This window comes from Hemicordylus capensis, chromosome 3 (genome assembly GCF_027244095.1).
Source record: "Hemicordylus capensis ecotype Gifberg chromosome 3, rHemCap1.1.pri, whole genome shotgun sequence".
Taxonomy (NCBI): domain Eukaryota; kingdom Metazoa; phylum Chordata; class Lepidosauria; order Squamata; family Cordylidae; genus Hemicordylus; species Hemicordylus capensis.
The window spans coordinates 190,337,078-190,345,718 of NC_069659.1; the positions used below are offsets into that span (position 1 = coordinate 190,337,078).

Sequence of the window (8,641 nt, forward strand, 5' to 3'; positions counted from 1 at the left end):
ACTCTCAGGACCCAACATTCCAAGGCTACCTGCCTCAACAGCCTTCTGAAGCGGGAGGCAGGGAGGTTCCTTTTATTTTGAGGCTTGTTCCACCAAGGTGCCTTAGTGAGCAAGTGAGTGCAATTGGGGTGGGGAAAGGGACTCTGGACCAGGATTTTGATAGGTTTCAACCCACCCTAATTAGACAAATCCTTCAATCCCATAAGATTTTTTATTCCACCCAGTTTAAGTACATTTTAAATTTTCTTCTTAGCAAACCATACTTTTTACATCAGCAGTATCAAATCTTTGTGTATATTCTAACTATGCTAAAATGCCACTTCTCTACAAGGGAGGAAATTCATCAAAGTGATTAGGTATCTGCAGAGTGCTCAGACTGGTGGCAGCAGGGGCGTCAGGCGCGTAACAATGATAGGGCAAGGGGAGACAGTTGTCTGGGGGCCCCACTGCCTGGAGGGGCACCCCAGGGGCACCTCATGTGACTCCCCATTGCCCCCTGCCCAGCCGCAAGGCCCCTCAGCCACTTGCCCTGTTCGCCGTCTCTCCTGCTTGTTCTGCTGGCCCGCAATCGAAGCAGCAGGCAAGCTGCCAAGAGCTCCTTTTCTCCCGCCTCTCAGCTGATCGGCGGGTGGGCGGGGCTTCCACGGAGGCCTCCGTGTAGGCCGCAGTGAAGCCTGAACTCGAGTAGGGCCCAAGCAAGCCAGGAAGGAGGAGGCAGCCAGAGTGTTCTCTGCAGCAGAAGACCACTTGCTGCCCTGCTCAACCCAGCCCAGCATTTGCCAGGTAGAGTGTGAACTCCTTTATGTGGTTACCTTTCCCGCCCCCCCCCGCCCCCCATATATAGGGATCTGCTTGCCATAGGGCTTGGATATGGGGGGGGGGTTAGGGACCGAGAAGTCTCTGAATATTTATTTTGAAACAGCTTGGAAAATTTGCTGACTTAAAAAAAACTATCTAAAAAGTCCTATAAGTGGCTTGTTTCATGGCAGAAAATTGCAAAAACTTCTGGAACAGTATTTTATTAATTTTATTTATTCATTCATTCATTTATAAATGCACTTATGTTCAAGTTGTTTTGCAACCCAGGTCTGAGTGAGAACTGTGAAGCATGTCTTGTGCTTTTATTTTATTTTATTTTTCTTGTGTGTGAACTGCTCCCCAATAACTTGCACGGACTTCAGGGTAAATCTGGCCAACATGTGAATGCAGCACCTCCATTCCAGAGGAGATGTGTCTTAAAGGGCTTTAAAAGCCTCCTGTGAAAAACCTCCTGGAATCAAACTTGACTGAATTTGTTCAGAATTCTGAGAAAACAAACACAGGCTCACCCTGCATGGTTGAAAGTCTCCTTTGCTAATCTGCAGCGAGGGGCCCATTTTAATAATTCATCTTTCTAGTGTGTTCTAGGCATTAAAAGTAATACAAATGTATAGTACTCAATGTATATCACTATATATTGTGACGTGTGCGTGTGTGTATTCAGTGAAATGTATTTGCAGGCAGCATACTTATTTTGGAATATCAGACTTAAATCCTTGGGGGCCTGGGGTGTGCGGAGGCCCTGGACTTGGGGGGGGGCATTTTAAAATCTTGTCTCTGGGCCCACTCCAACCTTGCTACGCCCCTGAGGGGCGTAACTATAATAGGGCAAGGGGAGACAGTTGTCTGGGGGCCCACTGCCTTTGGGGGTCCCCAGAAGCAAGTCACATGACTGACTCCCCCAGCCACGCACCTGCCCGGGCTTCCTTCAGTTGTCTTCATCCTCCGAAACTGATGTGAGTGTTAAGACCTGGAGCTACCAGAACAGCATGTCTTTCTCTAGTACCATAAAATGACTTGCATCGTCCACATCGTCCAATTTAGGATGATGTTCTATTGTGGCACATGGGGGGGGGGGCATTTTAAAATCTTGTCTTTGGGTCCACTCCAATCTTGCTACGTCCCTGGGTGGCAGTGAGGGAGACTGTGGAGCTTCCCACTGGGTATCAGTCGGTTGAGCCTTCACAGTCTCTAATCAATATAGATAACTAGAGCATATGAAAATATGATTCCAAATAATGGTGTGTTATTGGAGAACACCAAATACCATCCACAAGCCTGGGAGTATTCCTATTTCTCTCTGAAGTAGCAGTAGCAGCATCCAGATGTCGTCAGCAGCAGCATTCGCATCTGAAGGAGGGCCTCAAAAGTTATCTGCTTTTCTTGTGGGGCCTGCAGTTTCTTCTCATATGTAGAATCTAGTCATGCAGTCCAAACCTTTGCAAATTTACTCATAAGAAAGTCCAACAGGATTCAGTTCAGGGTGTGTACTTCCTTATTGAGTGTGGTGGGCTGGATGGGTGAAGTATAATCCAAAACAGCCCAAGGGTAGGATTTTGTTTTGAGGGCAGGGTTCTGGCTTGGGAAGGGGAGAGAAGACTAGCAGGAAAGGGGGGCACATTTCTCCCATTATCTATTATATTAATTCTCGTAGAGGTGCCTCTGTGGGGATGCGTCCCGGCAACCCAGCGGATTGGCTGGGCAGTGAACGTGCCGGATTGGTTGGGCAAGGGAAGTGGAGGAAAGGAAAAGAAGGGCAAGCGGAGAGGAGAACTGAACAGGGTGGGGTGGGGGAGGGGAGAAGCTGTGGGGAGAGAAAGTGGTGGAGTGGCTCACTAGAGGGAGGGCCATGCAGGAAGGAGCTTGGCTGCCCAAGGAGGTGGTGGCAACGGCCAGCTGGGAAAACACAAGGAGCCTAGAAAGCTGCGGGGTGGGGCGGAAGCACGAATAAGAGAGAGAAAATGAGAGAGAAAGAGGGGAAAATGGAGGAGGGAGCAAGCTGGGGCAGAAGGCTTGGGGGAGGGGACTGGGGCAGAAGGCTTGGGGGGAGAACAGACTGGGGCAGAAGGCTTGGGGGGAAAGCGGACTGGGGCAGAAGGCTTGGGGGGAGAGCAGACTGGGGCAGAAGGCTTGGGGGAGGGAACTAGGACAGAAGGCTTGGGGGGAGAACGGACTGGGGCAGAAGGCTTGGGGGGAGAACGGACTGGGGCAGAAGGCCTGGGGGGAGAGCGGACTGGGGCAGAAGGCCTGGGGGGAGAGCTGACTGGGGCTGAAGGCAGGGGGGAGAGCAGACTGGAGCTGAAGGCAGGGGGGAGAGCAGACTGGGGCTGAAGGCTGGGGGGAGTGTACTGCAGAGGCAAGCAGTGGGCCGCGTACTTGGCCCAGCGGCAGGCCTGCCAGGCAGCGGGCCCGCCCCGCCTGCGGAGGCCTGGCGGCAGTGGGCCCAGCTTGCCTGTGGAAGCCAGGCGGCGGGCCACGGAGGCCAGGCGGTGGGCCACGGAGGCCAGATTGCCCATGGAAGCAAGGCGCCTGTGGGAGGACAGGGCGGGAGGGAACCGGGCGCCACAGAGGCCAGGCGGCGGACCATGGAGGCCAGCTTGCCCATGGAAGCAAGGCGCCTGTGGGAGGGCAGGGCGGGAGGGAACCGAGCAAGCGAGGTGCGCGGGGGAGAGACAGAGCGAGCGAGAGAGGCACACGGGGGAGAGACAGAGCGAGGCGCGCAGGGGAGAGACAGAGCGAGTGAGCGAGGCGCGCAGGGGAGAGACAGAGCGAGCGAGAGAGGCGCTTGGGGAAGAGACAGAGCGAGCGAGGCGCTTGGGGGAGAGACAGAGCGAGCGAGGCACGCGGGGAGAGACAGAGCGAGCGAGCGAGACGCGCGGGGAGAGACAGAGCAAGCGAGCGAGGCGCGCGGGGGAGAGACAGAGAGAGCGAGGCATGTGGGGAGAGACAGAGCGAGCGAGCGAGGCGCGCGGGGGAGAGACAGAGCGAGCGAGGCGCGCGGGGGAGAGACAGAGTGAGCGAGCGAGGCGCGGGGGGAGAGACAGAGTGAGTGAGAGAGGTGTGGGGGAGACAGAGCGAGCGAGAGAGGCGCGGGGAAGAGACAGAGCTAACGAGCGAGGCGCGGGGGGAGAGACAGAGCGAGCGAGAGAGGCGCGGGGGAGACAGAGCGAGTGAGAGAGGCGGGGGGCAGAGCGAGCAAGAGAGCTGTTGTGGGGGGGACAGAGCGAGTGAGAGAGCTGTGGGAGGACCAGCCAAACAAATTCTCCCAAATAACCCCCCAAAAGAAGTGAACTCTACCGCACAGATGCTCTGTGCGGGTTCAGCTAGTACCTTCTAATGTTCCTTAGAAAAATGTGAATATAATAATTTTAAAAGCATTTTCTGCGGAAATGCAGGGAGAACTCAGGAAAAAGAAGCAGAATGTGAATCAAGCCTAGGAAAGTTGACTTATTGCTGTTTCAAATATTCAAAAGTGAGAGTCTCATCCTTTCCCAAAAAATTAGAGAATTATACTATAAATAAAATTATTTGTTTTTTAAAAATGACAAAAAGCACACAGTTTTGTGTGTGTGTGTGTGTGTTAAATTATTGTATAGGCATAGAGAGCTTCACTGTTTGCAATCATGATTTTTATTCTCTTGGGGGTCAGTTAACACAAATATTGTGAAAACCTCTGCAATAACCCCCTCCCCACGTGGTTGTTCACTGGAATAGAAACAGAAAGAAAAATTATGCATTGATCCCAGATTTAACTAAAGAAAATAAAAGCATTTTCAGCATAAAAACCTAGGGGGTCTTTTCCAAGGCCTTGAAGGTCTGAAATGATCTGTCTTTGTGCTTCTCACCATTAGTCAGATTTTCAGACTTAAGAAAACCACTAAGAATATGCTTTCCCAGGGTACTGGTAGTGCTTAAATATTTAGTAGCAGGGGGAAAATGAATATTATCGTGTCCAAGAATGGTTTACATAACCTGACAGATGGACATTAGGGATTTTTGTGTTTACAACTAATGTTATACTTCTCATAACTTCACTCCATTGGCCCAACCATAAAGCTTCATCTTGGAAAAGCCATCCCTTTCCTGTTTCACAAGTGTCTGAAGTATATATACAGCAACTGAAAGCTTCCTGTAAGATTATATTATATTGAAAATTTAATAGCATAGCGGGCTGTTTATAGGGTTGCCCTGCACTAGTTCTTCAAATCTGGTCAGCCTAGTTAGCATATTTATGCGGTTTATTTACTTGAATAAAGTAGGAGACTGGAGAAAGGTTAAGCAATCACCGTACACACTGCTTTTCCACTCCAAATCTCCCCCTTGGTGCTGTTTAGCACCAAGGAGACAGGATGTGGTCTTTTCTTACTCATATGTGCATGTAATGTGTAGCTGAGCACTCAAAGGTAAAATAAAGACTATTACATACTGTTCGTAGTCTTAGTCTAGTAAAATTAACCCCTCAGCTCACTTGCATAGATTGCAATAGACTGAATATGCTTCATATTCTGTTATGCATGAATTCCTTACTATTTTCCTTACTTGGTGCTCTCTTTTTCTAAGTCTTTCCTAAAACCTTGAGGTAGCATTTCTATCTGTGACTAATGTAGCCTCTTACATCTCACAAATGAAAATAGGTATGTGTTTTAATATCCCTGTTCTTTTATCAAAGATCACTTGCAAGGTTAAGTCTCTCCATCGTTACATATTTTAAAGGTTCTTCACCACCTGACTGTCCCGGTACCTTGAAACAGTCTTTTCTCCACTGACCAAGGGGTGATGATCCCTCTGATTATGGACATTCTAGGAAAACATACAGATAGGTTGCTCTCAACAGTTCAAGAGCTAGCCTGCAGCTGCAATGTATGAAATGGCATTCACTGAAATGTTTGAGACAGTGCTCATGCATTTTATGTGAGTGTACACCTCAGACAAGATGTGTCCATGCCCTACTCAAAGTTTTAGCTCCTAGAGAGGTGAATTGCCATATACTGAGTCAGACCCTTGGTCCATCTAGCTCAGTATTGTCTACACAGACTAGCAGCAACTTCTCCTGATGATTCCCAGTAACCCTACTCCTGCCTTTGCTTGTTCATCTAGCCTTTGGGACAGAGCATATACATGTATCACATATATAGGCTCTTTGCAGAAGACTGTGCAGAGGTTGGAAAAGGGTCAGAAGGCGCAATCCCCATATATTCATTGATCATGGATTTCATTCGTTCGTTCATTCATTCATTCGGTTTCTATTTGTTCTATTAAAAATGATGATTTCTAGTGACTGGATCCCATTATGGATCAGGGGCATGTTTTTTAGAGTAAGGTGATAGGGGGCTAAGAACAGCATGTGGTATAAGAATTAGTTTGAGTGCTACAGTTTAGTTCTCCTAGCCTTATTAATGAATACTGCTATATCTGTGTGCCCTACCAAGCTTAGTTTGATAAATATTGGTGGGTGTCAGCAGAAACTGGCTATATAATGGTGTATGAGAAGCACTAGTAATTAAAATGCCTTTCTGTACCTCCATTTTGTCTGACATCCCACAAACCATAAAACCAAGCTCCTTTTTACAGCACCACGTAACAGAGCACTGGGTTCTATGAATTTCACTGAACCAAGTGATGCCATCCTTGTCTTCCTCTTGCCCATTGGATGACATTTTACTACATTGGCTCTGAGACACCAAGTCTCACTTTCCCCAACTATAAAACAAGTGATTTATATTTGCAGCTCATTGGAATAAGCATTGCAGTAAACTCTGATTGTGGCTTTTTAAGTGTACCAGAACCAAGTGGACTGATGTGAGATCCTGATATTGAGATCACCAGGAGGAACAAGAGGTAACAGTTTTTGTTTGATACATTTTCTTGTAAAGCTCTCCAGAGGGCCACTATATGGTCATTATTCACCATAAATACATACATAATTTTGAAAGGCTCTTTGCTATGAATCATATACCATCATGGATGATCTCTTCTTCTTGACATATTTGCATCTGCCCCTTCCATACTGAATTCACTACAGCTGATAATGCAGTGACCTTCTTAGGACCTGCTAAGTTTTGTTTTTAATAATTCAGCAACTGTTGACTTGGTGGTGAGAATTATTTTATGCTAATGAGTGCAAGCTCATTGTTGAAACTGGACTATTCCTTCTCTGCCACCAACAACTTACATTACTTTGGACAGATGGATCAATATATTATATGTCAGAGTGGAATGTGTATGCTTTGATATTGACAGTAAATCTGAAGCCCAACATGTCTGATCAATCAGAATTATAGCTGGTTGGTCTCCAGACTAGTTAGCCAAACAAGAATTTGTTAATTCAAAATTGGGTTGCCTTTTCTCTGGTATTTAAAAAACCAAGAATCACCATCAAAGAAAGATGATTATGAGGCAGTTCTCATGTGCAGCCTAACTCAAGCTAGCAATGCCAGCCCGGGTTAGGCAGGCTGCGCGTGAGAACCGCTGCAATCAGGCCCAATCCCAGTGGGGCAGCACCACCTAGCCCTGCTTTCAAACCTGGCTGTTAGCAGAGGTAAAAGGAGAGAGCACGCCCTTAACTTGAGCCTAGAGTGCCCATCTCCTGGGGGAATTCCCCATTGAATCATGCAAGTAGCATGGTGCGTCCAAGCTGCACAGAACAGGGCTGATCATGTGGGGGCATGTTCCGAATGAGTACCAACGATCATCTGAGGGGAAGGCAAGGTTTGGGAAGCCTTCCCCCTTCCACCTGGTAGGTCTTGTGAATGGGCCCCTAAGGCAACTAGTATTTGATATATCTGAACACACACATTCAGAAATATTGCATAGCTCGACCTTTCTAATTGATTCATATCTGCATTTTTTAGGATTGCTCTAGGCCAGTTATGTCAGTAATGTATCTATGCAGTGTCAAGCCTTCACATATTTATGGCTTCACAATTTTCTTCTCAGATGTCCATGTGGGCAACAAAGCTTCTATCCCAAACAGCACCTATTTCAAATGTGGCTGTAGGTGGAGAATAACAACTTCTTTCAACTAGTCAGGGCAAGAGATAATGAGATGGAGGAGGCAGCAGTGATATTGAATGCTGGGTGAATGTACAAGGTCATGAAGCATACCTGCACTGAAATTCAGTTCTTACAGTTCTCATACCTGCAAAACAATTTGTGCTGGAAAAAATAATATTCAATCACTGATGGAGAATGTGTCCAATTGCAAAGAAATCCTTGAGTGGCATCAGCAAAACAATTAATAGAACTGGAATGGCATTATTTCTGGAACAATAAAGCACATTCTTCCCCAAATGTTAAAAATGTATTTATTTTACTATAAAGTTTTAGATAAATATATTTTATAAACATACACATAACTGTATTGTCTGGCAGAGTACATTTCTAATAAAGCCATATTTATTACTCATTTAAAGTGTCCTTGATCAACTCCATTACCTGCTGAGCCTCTTCTCACAAGTCACTACTCACGGCCCACTACTCACGGCCCACTACTCACGGCCCGCCCGTGAGCCCAAGAAGGGCTCACGGGCGGGCTGCAGGGAAGGCGGGTTAAACCTACTTTCCCCGCAGATGATCCCCACAGATGATTGGATCACCCGCCCAGACAAGCAGCAGCTGCTCCCAAGCAGCTCTGAGGGTTGGGGTGCCAGGATGCGCTGTCGCGCATCACCCTGCCCCTGGAGCTCCAATAATGCACTGCACAAGTGTGCAGTGCATTATGGGGATCCGCCTTCCCCTCCCTGAGTGTGCCACATGAGCAAAAAAGTGAGGTTAAGGAAGCGCTTGCTCCCTTAACCTCATTTTCAAGGGAGGCTACTTAGGC

The 8,641-nt window shown here is 47.6% G+C and overlaps 1 long non-coding RNA gene across 1 annotated transcript; it reads left to right on the forward strand.

Annotated features, from left to right (window-relative positions):
* The first annotated feature begins 674 nt into the window (after positions 1-674).
* On the forward strand, positions 675-8,218 carry LOC128349127 (uncharacterized). The gene is made up of 3 exons (XR_008318568.1): positions 675-783; positions 6,548-6,657; positions 7,756-8,218. It is a non-coding gene; the product is annotated as an uncharacterized LOC128349127 (long non-coding RNA).
* The last annotated feature ends 423 nt before the right edge of the window (positions 8,219-8,641 follow it).